This window comes from Charadrius vociferus, unplaced genomic scaffold (genome assembly GCF_000708025.1).
Source record: "Charadrius vociferus isolate BGI_N301 unplaced genomic scaffold, ASM70802v2 scaffold655, whole genome shotgun sequence".
In the NCBI taxonomy this organism is placed as follows: Eukaryota; Metazoa; Chordata; class Aves; order Charadriiformes; family Charadriidae; genus Charadrius; species Charadrius vociferus.
This window is the reverse complement of record NW_009648330.1, coordinates 416919-439046: the sequence shown is the minus strand read 5'-3', so window position 1 is coordinate 439046 and position 22128 is coordinate 416919.

The following is a 22128-nucleotide window of genomic DNA, read 5'->3' as shown; positions in this document are numbered from 1 at the left end:
TTAATTCACCAGCTAGGTTTAATCTTTCAAATGACTACCAAGTTCTCCCCCTCCTCAGCCTTTCTCATAGTTTCTTAGATAACTTTACTGCCTCTAATGGAACATTGCATAATAAAACAGCAGCTTTCTCTTTAATCAACTTTTAGAAAATTATGCCTGACACCATGTAGACCTAAAGGAGAAGAAGAGTAAGTTTACTTGATAGAAAGATCACTCAATTTTACCGCACCCTAGCAGGAAGTTTCATGACAAGTCACAGTCCCCAAAGATAAACCTGAGACTAACTTCCCCACCTTTTAAGAGGACAATTGGCTGGGAAACCTTTACTCCCTGAAAGAAGCAAGACCTGAGAAAAAAGCTCTTTGCTTAATACTGCTAACAGGCTAACTCAAACACACATCCTGTCTGCGCATATATAGAAGCTTAAAATGAAAATCTGAAAGAACTTTGTTCAAAGTTTGAATCCAATAAAGGATGAAAAAAGCAAGAAAAGGAGAGTGTTTTTCTTTTTAGCTCATGTTTTCCCTGCCATGCCTCACAGAGCATCTAACCCCTAATATGAGCCAAACCAACCCCTCTGAGCACCTCCCTTTTACAGAGTGCTGAGGAACTACTTAATTCTTGACAGCTGGGTCAGCCCAGAGGCTGGAAATCCCTGTGCTTAGGGCATGCAGCTGTGGACTTCCCCCGAGTCAGGGGGAGCGTTAACTCTTTCCAGGCCTGTCTCCAGCCAGAATCTATGCACAGTATCTGATCGTAAAGAAAGATTGTATTGTGCACATGTCTAAATGCTAGAGTTCTCTGCAAATACTCTGTTAGGAAAGTATGTCTTCAATCTACGTCACTGGAAACCTTCCTCACAGAAGATCTGTCACATTTTGTCCCCTGCAAAGAAAACAGATTTTCTGAGAGATTGGTTTATACTTTTTTCTCTCAGCTGATATTCAACTGAAATCCAGCCATGGTGATTAATAAATTGGTCAAATATGTAATACTAAAGTCTCTGTACTACTCACATTCAGAGAAGAAACTATTTAAATCCATAAAACTCAGAGGAATTAATGGCAAAGTGATATTGAATCAAATTAGCAACCTAGGGGCTAAATTTGCCTAGATTCATTGCTCTATTAAACTTTTTGACTGTGTGGGGTTACATGTCGATGAAGCAGTCCAGCCTATTTAGTATTAAGAAATGCAAAATCGGATTGGGAGGCCAGCAGCTGAGATGAGATGTATGACGCAGAGCCCTTTCATTTACTCATTTGGTCATGGCACAAGAGCAGCGGGAGGACTGCCTCACCCTCCTCGCATTTTTGTATGCGCCTCGGCTGGCTCCAACCACCCTAAAAGCGTTTTTCCACCATGCGCTACATACTGCATATACTTTCCACAATGCTGGTCCAGGGGAACCTCTGTATACGTTCACTATGACGGACTCTCTGGACCATTAGGAGGCTGGATAACTAGCCAGAGGTGCACAGACCTAGTGGTCATTACTCATTACACACATGGCTACCCACGCTGCAGGAATTGTACTGAGCCGCTTCACCCGCTCCTCCCACTGGCTCTCCCCTTCCTCCTGGTGCAGTTGTGAGTATGAAGCTGTGGGTCTAGAATTTGCTGTTTTCTGCATCCTGGCAAAATTTCTGTGCCTGTACACAGTGAGGTATAAGACTGGGATATAACGGTCTAGGTATGCAATGGGGATTTTTCTGTGTATATGTATTACATATATAATTTAAATATAGCGCATGACAACTCAGCACCTATTCATCAAATTATAGATATTTTAATTGCCTCTATAACCAGTAATGTTTGCAGGCTATGCTGCCTTCAATATCATATATGCTGGACATGAAGCTCATGAAAATGGCTTCCTGGGTCATCAAATCATGTTTCTCCAGAATACTAGCACCCATTTCATATTGCCCTTTTCATAACGGTATCAAACTCTGACAAAGTTTACTAGACATTAGTTTATGGATAAAACTCGTCAGTTTTATTCCACCTACAAGGCTATTCCAAGACCTCTCCTTTAGGTAGCAAAAGCTTCTTCAAATTTCCAACCTACTTTAATTCATGGCAAGATAAAATTAGCAGTTTCGTCTCCACCATGATCCATGATGTTTGCTTCTATGAATTATCTATATAGTGTAATCATGTCATCCCCAAGAAGAGGGAACGGACTAAACCCAACCCTTTCAAAAAGTGTTCAAAGCTGTATTTTTATTCATCATGTTGACTCTTGGCCTTTAATAAAATGTACACACAGAAACAGTTCCCACAGTTTCTAAGGCTACTACAGCTCAGTCTCACAGGTTACCAGCTGTAGCTCCTTGTCTATGTACAAACCATGGGAAATTTGAAGCTGCCGAGACCTTGATGCTAAAAATAATCCCAGGTGTATAGGTCCTTTCTGGAAAAGTTGATCTTACATTGGTAAAGGCAGCAGTAAGACACTTTTCAGGAAAGGTCCAATTAACCAAATATTTCATAAGGGAATAAGTAAATCAATTCACAGCCATAATGAAAATCTTTGCTATTTAGAAACATGCAGTGGTATTTCACTAACAGACAGCAGAAACCCTGCTATGCAATATCTGCTTTAGAGCTAGGGAATCTGCCGCTAGTTCATTACTGGCTTTCCCTGCTGATTAATAGTGGTAAATTGGTGCAGATCAAACCAGAATAGCCAAAGTGTCTCATACTGTTCTAAAAAATATCAAAGGTTAGCCCCTTTCTAAAGGCCCTCCAGTTACGTTGGTGTGTAAGCTCATGAAAAGAAATACTCTTATGATTACCATACTCACCAGGAAACAAAGCACAGAGTATGAAGCTTTTATTCAGATGTAAAAAGAAGGCTGTATTACCCAATAGTCAGCCATTTGCATGATGATGGAGAAAGTGAAAGACACCCCCACGGAAAACAATTCAACAGCTCGGACTAAAAAATTGTTGTCTGATACTGTGCATCTAAGCTTCAGTTGCAGATTTATGCTTCGGGTGGATTGTGTTGTAAGTCTGAATCTCCTTCTCTTGGGAGGGGGTAAAAATGGAATTGGATTTATATCCCTGTGTTTTCTGAACCAGACACTGGCTAATAATGTAGGAGTCTAGGTACAGAATGACATTAAGGGCTGTGAGTATTTGATGTTAATCAATGGATGGCTGTCTCAGTGGGAGTTTGCTCATTTCTGCCTTAAGAGAGCTAAATCGCTACATCTAGCTATGCTGGGCAGTATTGAAACAAGCAGTCAATACTTTCTTCCAGAATCAATATATAAAAAAGTAACTCAATGGAAGTGACCTGAGAAATGTGCTGGGAGGAGGAAAGTGAGAAGCAGTCTGCCTCGTGCGCTGTACCTCACGCTGGTTAACCAGACAAAAACACACATACACCTGGGTAAGAGGATACAGTATTTCAAAGAGAGGTTGCTTGACCCAGAATTGTCTAGGTAAACTCCTGAACAGTAAGACTGAAGATTAAAAGCAGAGCAGGCAAATATTCCCCCTTTCATTGACACCTGATACAGAAAAACACTTAATCATTTGCTTAAGTCTACCCCAATTCAGCCAAGCTGTTAAGCATATGTTTAAGTGCTAGAAAGTCAATAGGATATAAGCACGTGTTTAACTGCTTTGCTGAAAGGGGCAGTTTGCTGCTCAGGATGTGGAAGATGTGACATGAAACACTGCTTTCTGCATTGGCCTTTGCCCAGTGACAAATCCAGCTTTCATGGGGGACAGCTGGACCCCTTTCCATCCTTAAAAGGAGGGAATGTTAAAGATGTCACAAGTTGTCCCCCCTGAGAGCTGCTGAGCACTGGGAGGCTTCCTGATCTGTCTCCAAAGGAATAAGATTTCTCCATAGGAAAAAGAGGGAAAAGGGAAAAGTCCCTAAGAAATACCAACAGCCAATTTGCTGTCCCAAGACGGAAGATTGCCTTGCTGAGTCCACTTACCTCCGCTGACACTCACCATTAGTCCAATATTTGGGGCACCATTAACCCAATATTTGGGGAGCACTGGAAGGGACTTACTACCATTTTGACGAGAGAATAAGAGTCCTCCTGATATGCTATGGTGCATTTCCATGAAGCAGCTGAAGTGCAAGTGAGAGCTGCAGAATTTGATAGACTGAGTACAAAAAGACAGTGATAATGTGCAGTGACATGATAACACCGAGAGCTGCCAGAGTGTGTGTGTGTGTGTGTGTGTGTCTGCATGCTTGGGCTTGTGTGTTTATGTGTAGGAGGAGAGCTGCACCTGTGCCTCAATCCCAACATCTGTTTTATTAATGGGTCATATGTGGTCTTTACAAAAACAATTTTGTTATGTGATTTGCAAAATGTGAGTCCCAGGGGTTTCTTAGTGGAAGAGAAGAGATGCACCACACTGATTTCTTGATCAAAAAGTAAACATGGGTGGAAAAAAAAAAAGTAGCACTATACTTCAGAAGTAACATTGTCTTCTTATATAAGCCTAAAGGAAATTCCATTCATTTCTCATGGTCTCAGAAAAGCCAATTAGTTTCTGTATCACAGGTTCCTATAAATTAGGAATGAAATGAAGGGTTGTTGTGATGTGTTTTTAACTTCATATCTACTAAATTTTGGTAAAAGCTCTCTTTATATAAACAGAGAGGCAAGACCGAAGTGTACTCTGAGAGGCAGCATCCTGAAAACAAAGAGCACCTCAGTCCTTCTGTCAGCCTGTATTGTTGTGATATGTGTCAGAGATCTTCAATGACAGCGAGACTTTGGGGTCAGATTTGCTCTTAAACTGATTTTACTTTATTTTTGCTGTAGCTTTTTTCTAATACAGTAGCCAAAATAATGGTTTGCTGGAATACATCTTGTTTGTTTTTGTTTTCTTAAGCTTATCCATAATGAGAAGTGTGAGTATATGGAGCAAATGCATTTTAGTTATTGCTGTTTCTGCAGAAGTGATTAATCTCTATTGGACAGCACAGGCAAGCAACCCTTCACCTGAACCAGCAACCCAAAAATAAGCTTAGGAATCTCGGGAGCAGGAATATGTCTTCTCAAAACCTTCAAGGGCTATTTCGGGTGCTAATATTCTCAGGCAGCACGTCCTAGGAGAAAAGCATTCTCTGGGCACAAACCGTTACACTTCTGACAAGAAGCAGCGACAAAAAGAGCCTCAAAAGTTGCCCATGGCAGCTGAAAAGAAGTGAGTGTTATTGGATACGACAGAAAGTGAAGGGGAGCTGGTTGGTAACCAGGTATATAGGCTGGAAATAGATGATTAAAACCACTGTGAGCCTGAAGTATTGGATCAGAGGAATAGCTGTTTTTTTTCAGCATCTTTTTAAGTAGAGGAGACACAGTTTTTCTGATGTGGCAAAAATAAAGCCAAATTTATTTTTGTTAGATCCTGCTTTAGCAGTGGTCTTTATTTAGGACTGTAAGAAGACGACAATACTGTTTTTCTGGCTCCAGATCATCAGTTGTATACATAGCCCCATTTGATGCCCTCCATTATGAAAAATCTAACTCAGCTGGTGTTCTTTATGCTTCTCCTGCAGAAGCTGCCTGTCAGTCACCTGGGATAGAGGTTTAAAGCAACCAGAACAAATCATGCTATGGTTGGGATGTGCAATCTACCAGTTTAGGAGAACTTTTTTTTAAAAAAAAAAATCATCTTTGTATGTATTTTTTTCCCTGCTTTTTGTTACATGAGTCTTGTGCAGCTTTTCAATTTGTCTTCGTCTCAGCATAGTTTTTAAAGAACTAGCTTAACTTTAGGATCATACTTGAATAACATCATAGCAAAGCATACGTTTAAGAGTTGGTTTGTACCATCTATTGAACTGTTGGACTCCATAAAACCCTATAATAATAAAGTAATCTTTATCAAAACATCTGTAAGAATTTTGCTAACACTCTAGAAACCATCTAAAGACTTAAATTCAATATAAAATCAGAAAAAATGTGGCAGAATTTCAACAGCATGGTCAACAAGGTTACAGTGAACATTTAGCAAAATACATTCTTTTTTATACCTTGTAAGTCTATACACAAACATACTCAAAATAAAAATATGTGGTGTTTTCTTAAGCAATGTTAAATCAGTTTCCCAGATTTTTATATTAATTCTGCAGCTGTGTATTCAAACTTCAATTTAATGCATATCATATTTTGAAAATTGCAATCATTTGCACTAAAAAATACAGCTTGTGAATTAAAAATTTAATGTAAAAATGTGTCCTCGCTAACTTCGTAACTGTTTTTCAGTTCACAGTAATGAATCTCTTTTCTGGTTCACAGTAGTTTGGCCCTTGTTCTTGTTCTCATAGATGGTGACAATGGGGACACAGACAGTGTCTACTTTTGATTATTTAAGTGCTTTTAAAAATCTAAAGTTTGGACCGTAAATTACCTTTGCAATATACCTGCACTTTTAAATGACAATTCACAGCATCTGAATTGGGCATTTAAAATATGAAACTGTAAGTAGCCCCAAAAGCTTCCAATATAATTCTAAAAGTTAAGTGAAACTTTCTCTTCTTATCCGAGCTTACATATAGATATTTCATTCAGAGAAAGTTTTCAAACCTTAGAACGAACAATTTTTGTTTTCTTTGCTTTTGGGAGAAACTCTAGTAATAAATAAAATCCCACAAATAAACCCAGACATAAATCAAAAGGTGTGGTAACATCAGAGTTATGGTGATTACGTGAAGATTTTGGGGAAAGTTAGGGAAGATAAGTGGTGTAAAAGGACATGTAGCCCATCTTTCTACCAATTTGACACATGCCTCTCTAAACTGAGGGCTGTGTTGATAAACAAAGCTACATGGGTTCAGTTTCACTCTCAGTATACCAAAATGAGAACCTGGTATTTGACACAAACTGACTTTCTGCTGTTAAGGTCTTGTAACACTTGAGCTATATCACATCTGATCATTATTCCTATATGCTAGAAATATGATCAGTAATACTTCTTTCATACTTCTAGATTATGTAGAGGCCTCTACAAAGAATCAATTAAAAAAAAAATCCACCACAGCTACCTGAGAAACAAGTCTTTCTCATATGCCTCGGGGCATATAACTGATAATACTTACCCCAAATGGCACTTATTGCAGAAAAATGTAATCAGCTGCTCAGCAATGAAAAATCATGACAGAACTTTCTTTTACATACCAATGCAGCCAGAAACATAACCTGCAAGGTCCCATTGGCCATTAAAAACTGTTCTTGCTGTAGTGAGGTCATGTTAGGTCAGCATAGATGCATATATTACTGACTTTTGTATTATAAGTAGACATTACCCTGAAATCAGATAGCTATAACCCACTGGAGATGAGAATATGTGTCTATGCTTCATACAGCTGGAAAGAGGAATGCAAGGAAGTGATGCACACACCTATAGTTCCCCATCTAAGAGGAACAGATAGCAAATGAGTCAGAAACCAAGAAATACTAAAAGCAACAGCAACATGGAGACTTGAAGAGTCTAGCATCCTCCTTCTGGAAAGGCATCGAGAAAGCCAGATGCTCACTTTAATGGCATTTTCCTTTGACTGGACACCACACAATCACTATCAGAAATTCAAATGCAGGACTTCCCCAAATTTCAAAATCACATCCTAGATTCAACTAATCAGAGTGAAAATATACAGAAACTGAGAAAATCTTCATACACAATGATTATTCAGTCATAGTATCATTAAATGATATTAACTAATGGTTAATAAAATTTAATTATAGATAATTGACAAAAATCTATTTATAATTTTTTGCAGAATAGTATCTTTATTTGAAAAGGAACTCAGTCTAGCTATGTATGAGTGCAACATGGGTAAAGGTTAGGAGAAGAAGGTGAAATTAAAACTTCAGTGTATTGAAGGGAAGCCAGTAAAGCCTGAGAAGTAAACCCAACTAAAATTTGGAGGACGTAACGTTTTAAAATGGGAACTATATAACATGTAAATCCAAGAGGACGTTCCTAGCCTCCGGGTGAGAATCATATAATTTTGGGACTGGCTACTGTAAACACAGGATATTATGCAAGCTATGTCTCATTTTGGTTGCAGTGCATCTGTTATCACAGACTGTTTGGAAGTAGCTCTTTGAGCATTTAATAGTAATTGGAAACTTTCAAAAAATCAAAAGCAATATGAGTATCATAATATATTGATTTTAGCATTTTATAGTGCCCCCCTTGGTTTCATTTTCTTGAAAAAGAAAACAGATTTAATATCCTAATTCAACTAAAAATAAAAGCAACCATTTAATTAATTAAAATTCATGTCACTCAATTAAAGAGTGAATTTAGAAATCAGCAGACCGTTTTTATAGGTTTATAAAGCTATCAACTACTTGCTGTAGGCTGATTTTTTTTTGCAATTTTTAGCTTAAACTTTTTTTTTTGTAACTCTTAGAAATCCATTTGCCATTTTGATGTTAGGAATAAAAAAGAGAAAAGCATCTCAACAAAACTTTTAAAATGTCAATTTTTGAAAAGAGAACGTTATGAAACTGGCTTAGAAATACTAACTACACTGGTGCTGTATAATTTACAGTAGGTTTAATTTATTCATATCTCAAAGCACTAAATATATCTTATTCTACACTCAGGCCAGTGATCCCTTACACATTTCGATTATAGTGTTTATCTACCCCAGTTCCCCCTTTCTGGGTAGAAAACGTGTTGTCTATATAATGTAAGCACAGAAAACAGTAGTGGAAAGGACCTTGGGAAAAAAGCTATACTTAGGTAATACCTGACAAATATATCTATCTTCTTACAAGGCATTAATCTCATTCATTGATTCAAAGCCGCTACCACTAGCAAGAAGTTTGCATTATGCATACAATATAATGCAAGCTGTTTACGTTAGTGGTTTGGTTCGGAGCAGTAGTACAGTTTTCAAGTCATTATCATGTGTTATTTCTGTCCTCAGAGCATTTTTGGTGCTCATAAGTTAGAATCCATTTGGAGAAAGCTAATCTGAAAGACCTACTATAGGCGTACATCAAATGTGCACCAACACCTATGAGGAAAATATGGCTTTGAACCAACGACTCATTCTTTACGCAGTTTCAAACTTCATGGATAGTCAGGACATTCACTCTAGGGGACCAGACTAAATTTAGTCTGGAGGAAAACACTCAAGTGCATTAGTGTAGACATAAAGGCTTTAGTACCAACTGTTTAGATCTACTGCCAAGCTCCTATTGTACCTAATTACCTGCTAAGGTAGTTACAGCCTAAACCTCTTTTGCTTTAATTTAGGCCTATTACTTCTCCTTCTAGACAGTAAAACAAATTATGCTCTGAAAAACAAATTATTCCCTTTCTCTTTTAAAATAACATTTACATACCAGAACACTGTATCCATATCTTCAGTCTTCTACAGACATCACAACCTAATCCTTCACTCCTTCAAGAATTTTCTCCTTGCTTTCATCTGGAGCTGCTCTAAGTACTCCACACCTTCCCAGGCAGTGCCCAGCCTTTATTGGCACAGTGTGAAATGCAAGGTTTATTTCATGTGTTTTACAGAAGATGATCCTCTTACACATCCCAATACAAGATCTGCATTTTTCCAGTGTAGGAAATGAACATAATGCTGATTCAGACTCACTTCAGATCTATTAGAAGGCATAGATCTTTTTCTACAAAGTTGCCACACAACAAATTGTTCTCCAGTGCATGTCTGTGAAGCTGATTATTGCTGTCTAAGCACATGGTCTCACACTGAGTTGCCTACAAAGCTCACCAGTAGAGCTCCATGAAATCTGGATTTTCCATTTTATGTGAATTTTTGCTTAGATTTCCTAGAATACTTTATTAGTGCTTCGGTTCATAGGAAATATCATCATATTTAGATTTTAGAAACATTAAAAAAATGCTTATGTTCATAAAATTGATACATTTCATTCTCATTTTCACTTGATAAAATTATATATCTTAGTCTACACATAAATGATTAAAATACGCATTTCCAAGGGAAACATACTTTTAAAAACGTCTACATGAAATACTTTTGGTAGTGTGTTTACCAACTTTTAAAGAAATGCCATCAAAATTGATGCGCTTCAGCAAAATGTTTAAATGAGCTGACATTTTCCTGCACAAAAATGGATCATATAAAAAAATTTTTGACCAGATACTCTCTGTGTGATATCAAGGATAATTTTCTTCTGGATATTGATTTGAGAAAATACTATGCCTTAAGAAAAACCTCATGAATTGCTGGGTCTGTAAAATGTAGAGGATAGTATCTCCAACCGAGAAAGGACTGTATTTCACATAAACAGATTAGCGAGTTTAGAGACAGTACAAGCTGGCCGGTTATTAAATAATGTGATGATATGCTAAAAATGATCAGTGTATGAAAAATGGAAAAATGCCACTGAAACACTTCTTCACTGCAAATTCTTTTGAATAAACAAATTTCAAAATTTCAAAAAAATCTCAGAACACAAGGTGTTATTAAATAATGTGAATAAAAATATAATTAAAATGCATGGAAGTGATGAAAAATTAAACTTTTTTTTTCCTAACGCCCTTGTTCTGTGTTTCTTTTTCCTAGAAAATGTTGAGAATATATGCTTTCATGCTGACTACTGACAGTTCAAAAATCTCAATAAAAGGTGTAACGCTAGGGCCTGAATGTTTCTCCAAGACCTATACGTGCTCTCCACATGAAGCAGAAAGCTGGTGGTACCCGAATGCTATTCTGCTCCAACAGCAATGGCAGTTCCAAGGTAAGACTTTCTGAATCTTGGTGTTAGGGAAATTCTGATCCGGGGTTGTAAGATGAACCTGTCTCTGTTAATGGTGCTTTGTGGTTCCATACAGAAATAGAATATTAAAAAATTGCGAGCACCATTCATTCCTCTTATGTCATCAAAGCATAACACAAACATCACTGATTTAATAATTGTAAACAACTAGATAAGCATCCTTCTTTTTCATACATGAAAGAAAAAAAAACCAGTATGACTTTCTTGTGACAGCTACTCTGATAATTTAACATAAACCCTTTTTGAAGCAATGATTAAAAGTGACATACGTTAATTAATATTTATATACAGCTAGCATAGGGATAGTTAGTATCATCCTTAGTTGCTGGACTTTGTACTTGAGGCAGATGAGGGGTGTTCATACACTGTTCTGAAGATGAAGCAGTCACCCAGAACACACAAGAACGAATGAAACGTAACTGAATTACTTTCCGTGCATTTTTCTTTCACACTCTCAGTCATACACAACAACTGAATATCTACAGCAATGTTCTCTCCTTTTAGACTCTATCCACTTTCCTTTCCATTTTGTCTAACTACTTCTCAAAAACCAAACTGAGCTGTAGGCCATGGGTCTCACCTGAGATTTGCTTGCACTAACCTGTGCTCTGCTCACTGGTTATGTATCTTCCTTCTGTATATTTTATTTTACAAGTGAGAGCTGGGTCTGTCTGCTTCTCTCTATGCAGTGCCTAGCGCCATCAGGCCCACTGTCTATTGACAGCCGTGAATATCTTTTAATGAATTTATAGCTCCAATACAATTTTTGGAAGGCAAAGCTGCTGCTGTGTGTTAAGAGCATACAGCAAAGCACTGCTGCTTTGGTGTTCGCTTTTTTCTGTTCTTTAGCTATCTTACTGTGTACTAAGATAGACTATGGGTCTGCTTCTTAGTTCTGCTAATAATGTAGATGTAAACCATTTCCTGAAAACACCCCTTATCCTGCCGCCACTGCACAGCATCAAAAAGGCTAAGGGGTTTTTCACAGAAGCATTGCTTTCAGAGACCAAATATGGGCAAAACTGGGGACTCAAGCAATTTCAACCTGTGGACTATACTTTATTTCAGGGAATCTGCTAAAGGTGTGAAGGAAATATGCATTTTATCAGGCTTTAATCCTCAGCACACAGGTCATACCTCCATTGGGAAACCCCTGAAAACTGGAAATTATCAAAAAACTTTGCAATAGTAGTCTTTGCTTCCATATTTGGCCAGGGACAACAGAAAGTAAATTCATGTACAGAAAGGACAACACCCCATCTGTGCCAGGATATACATGTTTTAAAGTCCCATCTATTCTTCTCCCACTCTGTTAGCTGTTTTAATTGAGATTCAGGTACCAGAGTATGAACAAAAAATCAGGATTGCGCTAGTGTTTTCTGTTGAATAAAAGAAAGCCATCTGCAAAAACAGGTGATTAAAAATATCTGCTTAGAAATATCCATTTGAAAGGTGATTACGCATTTGTGTTTTTTTCTCTGACAGTTGAATGTGGCAGTTTATGGAATATATATGCTTTTCCACTTCCAAATTCCTCCCAGTTAAGTAGAGGAGGTCATCTGCTTTTATTGCCAGCAGTTGATCTACAGCAATTCACTGTCTTTTAGCAGCATGAAAAGCTTCTAATCAACTGGTAGTGTGGACCCCAGCTGGAAAATGCTGTATACAGTAGTGAAGGTAGTACCTGTTCAGAATGAAAATGTACTGCTATACTTGCTTAAAGCTACAGGTAGCAAATTACCACTCCTTGCAGGTTAGTCAGTTTGGATTTGATCTTTTGAAAACTGGGGTTCTGAGAATTTGCAGTTCTTGGAAGGTTTCAATGATTGCAAGAAGTTGACTAAAGTGGCCAAGGATTTGCATGCAACAGTCCTTTTTTTTTTTTTTTTCCCTCTCCATTCTTTCGAATAATTCATGAAAAGAAAAAATATACACTTCTGAATGGCACCCTATTTACCTGACAAAGAAATGAGCAGAAGATGTAAAGCATGCAAACATTTTTTGTGTGTGTATAATTTTAGCATAACAGTTGTTGGCAGTCTCCCACAAACATCTCTTCTCAGGCAGAAATTACTCACTAGGAAATACACAGACATGATTGTTTACCAGTAAGGACAGGACCCAAGACATATCCTGTATAACCATAGTGTACGACAATACTGTTGCCTGAAGATGTCTTCATAAATGCACTTAGCAGATCTATCAGATGGGATACTTCACACAGTAAATCCTCAAGGCATTGTACAGAAGAATTAATCAACTGTATGCAGAAAGAAAGATGCAGACAGCAATTATAAAAAGAAGGCACTCACATACAATTCTTACATTTCTATGGCTTTTAGCAACTGCAACGAATGCTGCCAGATAACAGAGGTTGCCTCAATAAACGCACCCAGGAATCCAGTGAAGGTAAGTGAAACTGCATAAGACACTACAGCTGCCAGCAGGGAACAGCCTGCAGTCAGAACATGAGGATTTGTACTAATGTAGTTGATAAACTTAAAAAAACTTAAAAACCAAACCAAACCCCATCAGCTGTCATCAGACCACAGCACCACAACCACGCTGGTGAAGCAGCAAAGGAGAAAGGGGACAAAGACCCAGTCAATGACTTTCTGTATTGGGTTTGCTTTGCAAGGTTTTGGCAGGGGAGGGGCTACAGGGGTGACTTCTGTGAGAAGCTGCTAGAAGCTTCCCCTGTGTCCAACAGAGCCAATGCCACCTGTCTCCAAGACAGACCTGCTGCTGGCCAAGGCCGAGCCCATCAGCGATGGTGGTAGTGCCTCTGTGATAACATATTTAAGAAGGGGGAAAACTGCTGCACAACAGCAGCTGCGAAAGAGAAGTAAGAATATGTGAGAGAAACAGCTCTGCAGACACCAAGGCCAGTGAAGAAGGAGGGGAAGAAGGTGCTCCAGGTGCCGGAGCAAAGATTCCCCTGCAGCCCATGTGAAGACCATGGTGATGCAGGCTGTCCCCCTGCAGTCCATGGAGGTTAACGGTGGATTGGATATTGACCTGCAGCCCGTGGAGGACCCCACACCAGAGCAGACAAATGCCCAATGGAGGCTGTGACCCCATGGAGAGCGCACACTGGAGCAGGGTCCTGGCATGACCTGCGGCCCCACAGAGAGAGAAGCCCATGCTGGAGCAGGTTTGCTGGCAGGAGTTGTGACCCCACAGGGCACCCACGCTGGAGCAGTCTATTACGGAAGGGCTGTACCCCATGGAAAGGACCCACACTGGGGCAGTTCATGAAGAACTGCAGCCTGTGGGAAGGACTCGTTTTGGAGCAGTTTGTGGAGGACTGTCTCCCATGGGAGGGACCCCACGCTGGAGCCAGGGGAACAGTGTGAGGAGTCCTCCCCCTGAGGAGGAAGGAGCGGCAGAGATGTGTGATGAACTGATCAACAACCCTCATTCCCCGTCCTCCCATGCTGCTTGGGGGGAGGAGGTAGAGAAATTGGGAGCAAAGTTGAGCCTGGGAAGAAGGGAGGTGTGGGGGGAAGGTGTTTTAAGATTTGGTTTTTATTTCTCATTACCCTACTCTGAATTCTAATTTGCAATAAATTAAATTAATTTCGCTGAGTCAAGTCTGCTTTGCCCGTGACGGTAATTGCTGAGGGATCTCCTTGTCCTGATCTCGCCCCACGAGCCTTTCATTATATTTTCTCTCCCCTGTCCAGCCAAGGAGGGGAGCGACAGAGCAGCTTTTGTGGGCATCTGGCATCCAGCCAGGGTCAACCCACCAGACATTCAGATGTGAGGTAGTGTTTTGGGGAACTATGGGGCAGGCCCCAACCCTCTGGCCCCACTTATGGGCAAGTCGGTGAGGCACTGATAAAACACAAAGGAGAAAGCTAGCTGTCCACATCATGTACTAGGCCTACTCCACATAAATACTGAAACCTGATTATTCCTGCCTGTGAAAATAGAGTGTAAATTCTGCGGAGTTCTACTAAGATGACCTGGCCAAGAAGAAACCAGAGTAATTTTATATGCAGAGACCAAATAAATTTAAATAATTATTTATTTTCTGCAAATGAGAAGAGGAAGAAACAGATGTAACGGGGCAACCTGTGCTTTCAGTGCTCTCCTTATCCGTGTTAGCTATACCCTGACACTTCTGAGTGGTGCTGCTGCCTCGACCAGTCACTCCGCGATAGGACTTTGTGCTGCATGTCTGGCTTATAAGCTCATCTGTGTTACTATCTGTAAAGCTTTTTTCCTCTGGGAGACTGTCAATACTTTATTAAAATAATTCAAAAAGAGCTGCCTTATAAACAAAGCATTATTTATTCATTCAGCCAAAGCACTTAGAGCGAAAGGATGAAACAACACACAGGACTATAAATATTTTTTCCTTTACCAAACACTTGATCTTTCAAGCATTATTACCCTCTTTTCATTACGGCTACTCCCATCTTTGGCTAGGAGAAACATACGGTATATCGTGTGAGACCATGAAGCCCTGTCAGCATTCACAGACATTTTCAGGGCAGTGCTGGGAAACTACTCAGCCCTCTTTCTCCCTTTTCATCACGGGGGCAGGGCTGGGAACTGTAAAATTTTTCTAGAAAGTTGGAACCAGGATAGCAGTACTCCACCCCATTAATAGCTTTCCCATCATTTCCCTCAGGACATCAGGTATTTTCTAGATTATCTTTGCTATTATGGTATGTGGGGGAGGAGGGAGGCTTTCCCAATAGTCTTCATTTGTTTTAACTCTTTACAGAGAGGAAAATGTTAGAAAGGTAAACTGAGGTATACATGAGATAGAGAGAGCAATAGATATAATAATTTTTTGTTCTTCATTCTCTTAATGTCCACAGTTTCCATGACTTCTGTGAATTAGTCAGAGGAACCCTGTCATGCAGTGTTCAAATAGAGATATTGATGAAAATTTGTTGGATTTAAAAGGAACATAGGGAAATGCCTAGCAGGGAAATTCTTGTTTTCTTTCTCTCTTTTTTTTTTTTTTTTAATAATGATCCATAAATTCTTGTTTGTCTTTAAAATACAGCTAAACACTAAGAAAGGATGACGTACCACATATTTTAAATAACTACTATAATAATCAATTTCATGGGTTCTCCAAGGTTGAGAGCAAATTAACCAATCAACCTCCACTTTAATCAACTCTTAGGTGATTAGGGCAAGTGATTTGCAAGGCAGCACGAGCAACACATATCAGCTTGCTGAGTTTCTGCTGACTCAAGAAGCCTTCTGTGTTTGCATAATAGATCTAATAAAGATTGAGAACTACAGCTGTGGAAGGCTGCCTGATATGAAATATTCTGTGAAGGATGTTATGATGATAATCTTTCTACTGCTGTCATACAAATAACTCAAGTTGGATATATGTTTCGTTTGCACGCGTGCTCAATTACTGGCTAGTACCTCCCAGAGTGCAGCTTTTCAAAACAATAATAAAACCCATAGGCTGCCTCTATTTAACATTAAATACCTAATATGACTAATCAAGCAGTTCTGTTCAATGCCATTGTGCTTCTTCCGCAGATAAAGCTCTTCTAACCATATTAAATGTCCTCCTGAGAGAAAAAAAGAGTCTTCTGAATGTGAAGAGCTCCCCAGGACCCAGTCCTTACCTGGTGACTTAGAGAGATGAAAGATATCTGGCAATACTGTAACCAGTAGGTGATTTAAATATGTGCAGCATATTTTCATGGGAACTGAAGTGCCAATATATCCCATGTTAGAAAATTGTTCTCTCCAAATGCTAGATGGGACTTGGGGGAGAGCTATGTCTTTGAATCCTGACAATATAAAAGGGTTAAGTCCAGGATGCAGTTTAAGTTATCCGGAAGCCTTTACTATGCTGAACACCTGCAGACTCAGGTGTTCCCCCAAGAAAGATGCAGGTGTTCAGTATTCCTGAGGATTTATCCTAATAATATTAAGAGCAACAACAATTGTTCGGGTACTTTTTCCAGAGAGAACATGGGGAGATAAATCAAATAATTATACAACTGAATCTAGGTATTTAAAATAACAGAAATTACTTTGAACTACACAGTGCCTCAGGAACTGAAGTCCCTCATAACTGCCGGGAAAGAAACACAACTGGCCCTTTTGCTAAAGCCACCTTTCCTCTCCTGCCAAACAGTTATACCTCCTGCCCCACTGAATATCGGCAGTATTTTCTGGTCTCTTTTTGCCTCAGACATATTCTCACACTCATAATCTCAGATAAATCAACAACTAAGTGCCGGGTAGTTAGGTCTCCAGTCCACTTGAGGATATGGGAATCTTAGCTACTTTCATAGGCTCCTGTTGCTCTGGGTTTCAGTGAAAACAACAGCTTGAAAACGTGAGCAGATCATCACAGGATAGCATTTGTCTGAATTTTCAGACAGTCTCAGCAGAGAGAATCGCTGTAGCTTCTGAAGCTAGACAAGTAACTTCAGGCCCCAAATCTGACTAAATCCTTAAGAACAAGAAATTGCATTGGGCACTATGGAGGTGGGTTTAAATGAGCTGACATGGAAGACCTTCTGGAAGTTACTACTGCTTAATGTCCAGCCAAACTTTGCATATGTTGTGGCAGTTAACATTTTTTTGACAAAACTGACTTTAGTATCTTGTCACTAGCTTGCAGCCTCTAAGGTAGACATAACACAGAGCCCAGTCCAACACCCATAGAAATCAACAAAGGCTCCAAATGTTAGAAAATGAACGAAGGGCTGATGTACAAGTTTCCAGCCAAGTGTTTTTCACTCTGTATACAAGCACCCCAAACACGTTTAAACAAGTAAAGTGAGATTTAGAGATGCAGAACTCCTTAAGAACCAGAACCGAGGATATGCTGTGCAGCGTTACAAAGACAGTAATGCTTTTTCCTAACGAACTTAAAATCTAAAACTAACTGCTACTGCAAGATCAGGCTGCAATTGCCAAAGGAGAGATGGGAAGGGAATACAACATGCCTTCTCCAATTTGGCATCCTTGCTTTACTTATTAACTGTGTTACACACACGGCCAAGGAGAGGAGCAGTGGAAACCTCGCAGCTTGTGATGCCTGGGAGAACATAGCTAAGGTGGATGTAAGCTTTAGTACCACCTTCGCAGAGATGGGCTGCTGTGCCAGCTGGGTAGTTCCCAGATGTGATGCCCACAGCCCCGACCTGTGCTTACACCGACCAGCCCGTGAGGCAGCGCTGGGCCCAGCCCAGCAGCTCTGAGCAGGGCACTCACTCTGCCCCCCAGCATGGATGTTCGGCCTTCTCATCCAGTCTGAAGAGGCTGGAGGAGCAACACAAACACCACCCATAAAGTATATGGAAATGATTTAAAACTTGCTGGTCATATTTTCTGATTGAAACGTCTAACTCGTTAGAATGACCAAAGGAAGAATCCAAGCTCATAGACAAACTGTGAACTGGTTAACAGGATTTTAGAAAGGAAAGCTCTCTCTGTACATAAAATGTACACATTTATGCCTTTGCCAGAATAAAATCTGAAACAGAAGCAAAGGCAACACACGAGAAGAAGCACAGACTACAAAGAGCAAAACACTTGAGTGAATTCTGCTCAACAAAGCACATCCAGATGGGCTGTGTAAGTAAAAATTTGAGACAAGGAGAAAGGATTACAGTATAAAGAAATACTAATTATAATAATAAATATTGTAATCTTTCACTTCGTGTTGTAATCTTTCACCTCAGAGTTTATTTTTACTAGTTAGAAACTTAGGAGTCCATCAGTATACAAAACTTACGAGTGCAACAGTGTATCAGCACAATATTTCTGTAAATATACAAAACAAGGCCACACTAATCCCAGTTATATTTGGTGTATAAAAACCACATTCAAATCTCAATGTCCATTACATTTTTGTCTCTTTCAGATCCGTCATACAAAATTAAAAAAAAAAACCCCACAAATATAATTAATTCTTTTAAAAATACCAAAGCATAAATTGCATAAAAGAAACCCTAGTCACACAAAGTATTCCTCATCCACTTCCATGTATTGTTATTCCAGATATCATTAACAGACCTTCAATTAATATGAAAAATTACGTCTCTCGAATAATGTTAAAATGTGCCTGATTTTAAGCTATTTCTTAATATACATAGAATTCACATGTATATTTAAGTCGTTTTTTAAATGAACTGAGTCCTTAAAGACAGTAAAAAATCCAGCAAAATAAATCTGTTAGAAATTTAGAAGATATACTTCTGAATGGCCTTCAGCTTGCAAGCTAGTAACCCACCAAAGTAGTTTATAACCACCTTCATTTTTTAAAATAATATCAATTTTATACAGAATGCAACTGTCTTATTATGGCCTTCTCAGTTATGACTTCAACAGAAACTCAGGAGTTTATAGGTGGATCCAAGAACAGATGATATCACAGTCTGTGGAATGCATTACAACTGTGCAATCCATGCTGCCAGGGAATCACACACACACACGTAAACACAACTGATCTTCAAATCTGGTGACCTTGAATCTTATAGGGATGAACATTACTCTATGAAAAATTAAAGTACAAATACATCTATTTAAAACTATCAACTGAAAAACATCTACCTTTTCACAAAGGAAACCAATGGAAGACTTTCCTTAAAAAGACTCTCTTCTTTTTTTTTTAGGTGCATATATTTACGGCTTTACGTGTATTTATGTTCAGAACCACTGTTCTCAGACTTAATCAGATCAACATTCTTGTAAATGTGTATTTTTTTTTCGTAAACTTGTGTGGGCTACTAATCTCCATAGCCCTAATAAAAAGAACTGTGTGGCAATTAGCTCTAACCCATCCATATATATAAGCATTATTACATACTGGGAGCAAATTATCGGGGTAAATCATTATAGTTATAATAACAAGTCCTGAAATATATTGAATATCTGGTTACATTAACATGCAATCCAGCATACCTTAGGAAATTAAAGGAAACATTATCCAAAGAAAAATAATCACCGTTTATTTCTACTATAATACCTTCGTTTTTCAAATCTTTTCTCATTTTGTCACATAAGACATTCTAAAATCAAGCTGTGAAATAAGAAATACTAAGTGGCAAATCACTCAATCACCTTTATTTTCAGGAACTTGAAAAACAAGTCACTTGCAACGTTTCTCCGTTTGAATTGTGTGGAAAAGACTAACTTTCAATTAGTGTTTTGAAAGAGAAAATACAGACAGGTACCAGGACCAGCCTAAAAGCAGCTGGTAGAATAAAATAGCATCTGTTCACAGAAGTCTTCAGACCCTCACAACTGCTCACGTGAACAAGCAGTTGTGGTTTTGTACTATCTCCAGAACAGTCTGTTACTTCTCATGAGAACAAAACCAGGAGACCTACTCCCCATGTGTTTTGTAAATCCTCCCACACGCAAGTAGGAGAGCCCATGGTGGGAGGACCTGTGGCCAGGCCACTTCAGGGCTTAGCTACAACACCTCTGGCTTCCATCCTGACTGCCCTCTCACGAAGCCAGCCTGCAGTCAGCCTGGACCACAGAGGTCACTAGCAGCACAAAATCAAGAGTGGACTGGGACGTCTTTAGGCTGGAGGAAGAACGTCAAAGCAAATAAAGCTCAGGGCACTTGGGAGTGAGCCAGTGGAAACGGGCCTACAAATCAGCATGAGAAATTACTCATCAGCCCAGTAATCACCCACAGGGCTCTCGGGGTTAATCAATTAATACTTTATGTAAATCACACATGAGCCTGTCACCTGTTTGCTGGCACTGTGGTCTTTAGCAGTCTGTCTGTTACTGGATTATCGTAACATTCTCATAAGCCTCGTGACCCCATAAGGGCACTGCACTGTTGTACAGTTACAAACCACGCCTGAGGTATGGAGCACTGCAGAAGCACAAAGCAATGTACCTTTCAGCGTCTTCATCTCACTAATCTTACAGCCCACAGTCTTATTGATGGGTACCCAGAACTGCTCATGCATTACGGCTCTATGAACAGTAGCACATGTTGAAGTACCAGATTTCAATACAATCAGCCTCCTCAGGTATCTTTTAAAATATATTTCAAAACCAAAAAATAAACATTATCACAGTTTAGCTACTTATTTACTATATTTTGAATTAAAACAATGTTTGCATCAAGCCATTCACATTATTCCTACTCATAAACTGTATTTTCTAGTTATTTGAAGTTTACATTATTTTGAACTACACTGAAAATAGGAAATAATGTTCTCAGTGAAGAGACTTGACAACAGAGTTGAATTCTGTAGCTACACAGACAGAGCATGATAATTTGCTCTGCATACAAACTTGCCACCAACTCCAAATTAACTTCTTTAGAAATTACCTTAATAAGGTGAGTCCACAGGCCATGGCTCCACACCTAATTGAAAGTTTGGCTTTTGCTCTCAGAAGAGGAACTTTACTGATTTGTTGAGGCTGACCAGGTCTCAGCTTCTGCCCTGAAGAAATGTATTCATCAGAGGAATTTGATATTTCTGTTTGTTCTCAATGTTTGCTCACGTATGTAAAGGTAAGCATGTGCCTAGTCTCTTCAAGGCTTGAAACCTATATTATTTACCCCAGGAGGGCAACATTTAGTCCATATAAAGTAATTACATACATTGCTTTATGTCAAATGCTTTTAATTATGTTTTGACTTCATCATACTGTGTTTTATACTGATGGCATGGTGCCGCAGAACTAAAACAGACACCTGCCTTGGCTCAAAGGCATGCCTTTCTCATGATTCAGCCAATAAAGACATATGAATAGGAATTTATTACTGAATTTTATGCACACTAAAGTCACCATCTATATAGTTCAAGACTGGTCTGCTCCTTAAGACGCTACAGTATATTATCTTGCAGTGTTGTGCCAAATAATCTGAGCTGGCTGTAAGTGAGTTAGCCTGGGTACCAGAAAGAGTACAGCCATATTAGCATGCTGGGCTAGTAATGCATAATGTCTTGGGTCTACATTTTTTCTAAGCTAATATATCAGCCAAATAGTTTTGACGGCAAGTTACTCTGATCAAATTACTACTGCTTCTATTAGCCAAGTCAAACCCAGTCATTTATACGTGGCAGGCATGTGGGTATCCCCTCTGAGTCCTCGAAAGCAAATACAATATGAAAAATATCTTCAATGTGGGGTTTTTTAGAACAGCAATGTCTCTGGTCCATCCCGTACCATGCAGTCAGCATTCAGTGATTGGTCAGATCAGGCACAAAGACTAGAGACACCCTTACAAAACTCTGTTATTTCTCACCTTGGCCACACAGTTTTCTCTGAACTACCCAGAAGAAGGGATTAAACAGGTTGGTTGAGCAGCTTGCTTTCTCGTGAGCAGTCCAGCATAGGCCTTAGGGAGAGGACTGAGCGCAGGCAT